The sequence below is a fragment of the Mus caroli genome, chromosome 18 (assembly GCF_900094665.2).
Source record: "Mus caroli chromosome 18, CAROLI_EIJ_v1.1, whole genome shotgun sequence".
NCBI classification, from domain to species: Eukaryota; Metazoa; Chordata; class Mammalia; order Rodentia; family Muridae; genus Mus; species Mus caroli.
Window position 1 is genome coordinate 71321114 of NC_034587.1, and position 3269 is coordinate 71324382.

Sequence of the window (3269 nt, forward strand, 5' to 3'; positions counted from 1 at the left end):
AAAAAAAAAAGGAACAGCAGTGTTCATATTTTATACATGCTATTTACTATCACACATAAATGGAGAACTGTGGGAAATACTTTGGGTTTACAGATTGCAGTCAGTCAGCAAGAGCTCCAGTGGTGGCTCCTGTTCACCCAGGCCTTGCATCAGGCACAGATAAAGATGCAAATGGCCAAGAAACCCAGGCCCTTGGCATTGCCCTGAGATACATCGTCCTTTCTTGCTTTCCTGCCTGAAACTGTTAATCCCAAAGATGGGAGGGGAAAAAAAAACTAAAACCACTGACCCAAATCATCATAGCCAATTAATTAAAGCAAGCAATTAATTAAAGCAAGCCTTTTTATTCATGTACACGGACTGCCAGCCCCCAGGGTGGGGTTCGAGAGGTCAGTATTGGGTGTGAGAAAAAGACTTTTTATAGCGCATGGGTAGGGTTTCCAAATGGGGAGTTGGGTTGGCGGGCAAAATAGGCAGAGCTGTGGAAGCAGACCTCATAAACAGACCAAGTTAGTTCTCAGGATCTCCAGAAACAAAGACAGGGTTACAAGGTAGGCATAACAAGGTAGCTATAGGTGGCCATACAACCTTGAAACCAACGGAAGGTTGCAAGATGGCCATGAATGTTTTGAAACAGTCATGGTTGCCTTTCCTGGAACGGGCAGTCCATAACAGTTTGTGGTTGAGGTTGCCGGTAGGGCAGAGCCCAGTCCTTGAGATACAGGAATGAACCTAGTTTATCTTTACCCTAAGGTGGCTTTTGAGTATAAGATAGAGGTAGGGTGATAGAGACTCAAACCTTAGCCTTAGCCGTTCAGCATCCCAACAGCCCCCAGAGCAGACAGAAGGTTGGTCCTTCAGTGCTCCCAATGCAGGACAGAGTCCGCTCTGTCCCTGGATGATCTGAGCAGTCAGTAAACCAGGAGAGCTAGAGGATTTTGAATCTCCAGGTGACTGGGCAAAGACTTAGCACTGGAACCTTCTGGCATCGATGAGGAAGGATTTGGGAGTGGTCGGCAGCCCCCCATTTATGAAATCAACACTAGCAACCTGTGCCTCCTTTATAAACCACTTGGGACAAGGCTCAGCACAGATATGCTACCCACTGTTTGGTTTCCCCAGACCTGGGAGAAGGAATGGAGGTACATATTTTACATATCAAAGCAGACCCAGCCTCCAGGTTCCCCTTGCATCCCTCAGTCCCTATCTGGCATACCTTGCCCAAAACCCTGAACTTTCTAGCCCAGTGGCTGAGCTGCCCTTCCCCCAGAGGCTCTTCCCTATATAATCCAAACATTATGCTCATTCATGCTCGCTCTCTCTCTCTCCTTCTTTCCCTCCTTCTCTCTCTCTCTCTCTCTCTCACACTCTCTCTCTCTCTCTCTCTCTCCCCTCCCCTTCCTCCCTCTCCCTCCCTCTCCTTTTCTCCCTCCCTCCCCCCTCTCTCTTCCCCTCTCTTTCCCCTTCCCTCTGTCCCTCTCTTCTACTCCTTCTTCTTCTTCTCTTCTCCATTCCACCCCCACCCCCACCCCCACCATGGCTACTCCCCTGGCCTCCATCCTTGGGGCCAGTGAACTCACTCCGAGAGCAGCTTCCCAATAAACCTGCCTTTAATGTAATCTAATCTGTCTTGAATCGGCTCAGTTCACCAGCAGAGAAATAACTTATCCCCCACGCTAGTTCCAGGAACAAATGACCCAGCTGCTCTGGACAAGCATATTTCTGAGGCACTGGCCTTGGGGATCAGAGCACTCCCCACCCCCAGGCAGTGTGCTGAGCACTTGACATAGTGTACTGGCTGATTTTATGTCAACTTGACCCAAGCAAGAGTTATCGGAGAGGAAGGAGCCTCAATTGAGAAAACACCTCTATAAGATCCAGCTGTAGGCAAGCATTTTCTTAATTATTGGCCATTAGGGGAGGGCCCAGCCCACTGTGGGCGGTGCCATCCCTGGACTGGTGGGCCTGGGCTCTATAAGAAAGCAGGCTGAGCAAGCCATGAAGAGCGAGCCAGTAGTAAGTAGATGTTCCATGGCCTCTGCCTCAGCTCCAGCCCTGTGTGAGCTCCTGTCTGACTTCCTTTGGTGATGAAGTATGGAGGTGTAAGCCGAATAAAACCTTTGCTGCTCAACTTGCGTTTTGGTCATGGTGTTCCATTGCTGCACTATAAACCCAAAGCAAGATACATAGCTTGTCTTCTTTATTCCTCAGAAATCTGAGGAGGCAGGGTCTCTTATAAAGAAGCTTGTAGATTTTTGTCTTCCTCCAGTTTGCACGACTAATAAAAAGCAATGGGAGGGTTCAAATGTAGCCCCCCAACCCCGACACATCCTAAGGCACCTGTTGCACCTGCTCCCACACCCTTCGGTTCTGCTCCTTCTCTCCACACACAAGTCAGAACCACACGCTCTCTTCTCACACCCTCACTCGAACAAACCAGGAGACACCTCCTCAGCCACAGACCGGTCCTGTCCTGTCTCCTCTCTCTCCTCCCAGCCACCCAGGGACTTGGCTCCTACTCCTTGGGCTGTTGTCATCTGCCAGCTCTGTCTCCTTCAGCAGCTTCAGTCCCCTCTTGGTGTCCCCACTCCCAGCTCACCCCTCTAGTTCATTCTCCATGCTGCAGCTCATTCCCAAAGCAGCTCTGGCTTTGCTACCCTCGAAAAGTCCTTACATATAAGGCAGGGGCTAGGGAGGTGGTTCAGTGGTTAGAGCATCTGCTGCTCTCTGTGAGTTTCCTTCCATCCCAGCACCCATTTGGGAGTGGTCTAAAACATCTGTAACTCCACCTCCGGGAGAGTCGGTACAGTCTTGTGTCCTTCTCAGGTTGCTCATGTGTGTGTGTGTGTGTGTGCGCATGTGTGCGTGTGCGCACGCGCATGCCAAATGCACAAAAATAAATCTTTCTTTTTCTTTTTTATTATGATGGCATGTTGATTTTCTGAATACATTTAAAAGGACACAGTACTCCTTTCAATGCAGAGGAAAAGAACAGACTTTATTCTAGCACAGAGTCAAGGCCAAGGGGACTACAGAGCACACTTGGGTGTTTACTATACAAAAAAATAAACCTTTTTCAGAAAAAAAAAAATCCTTTGCTTATTGCCCAGGACCCTAGGGTCACCCCCTGAACTTTTTAGTTTGAAAGATAAAGCTTTTTGAAAAGCCAGCTGCTCTCTGCTAGGTGGCTGGTCTGACCACCGTCTCAGCCATACACAATCCCAGGAGAGCCCCTGACTCTCCCCTCCTCATTTGTGTTACTCTGTTCA

The 3269-nt window shown here is 49.1% G+C and overlaps 1 non-coding gene across 1 annotated transcript; it reads right to left on the reverse strand.

Annotated features, from left to right (window-relative positions):
* Positions 1–2926: 2926 nt before the first annotated feature.
* Positions 2927–3061, reverse strand: LOC115029967. The gene has a single exon (XR_003835519.1). It is a non-coding gene; the product is annotated as a small nucleolar RNA SNORA22 (small nucleolar RNA).
* Between the last annotated feature and the right edge of the window lie 208 nt (positions 3062–3269).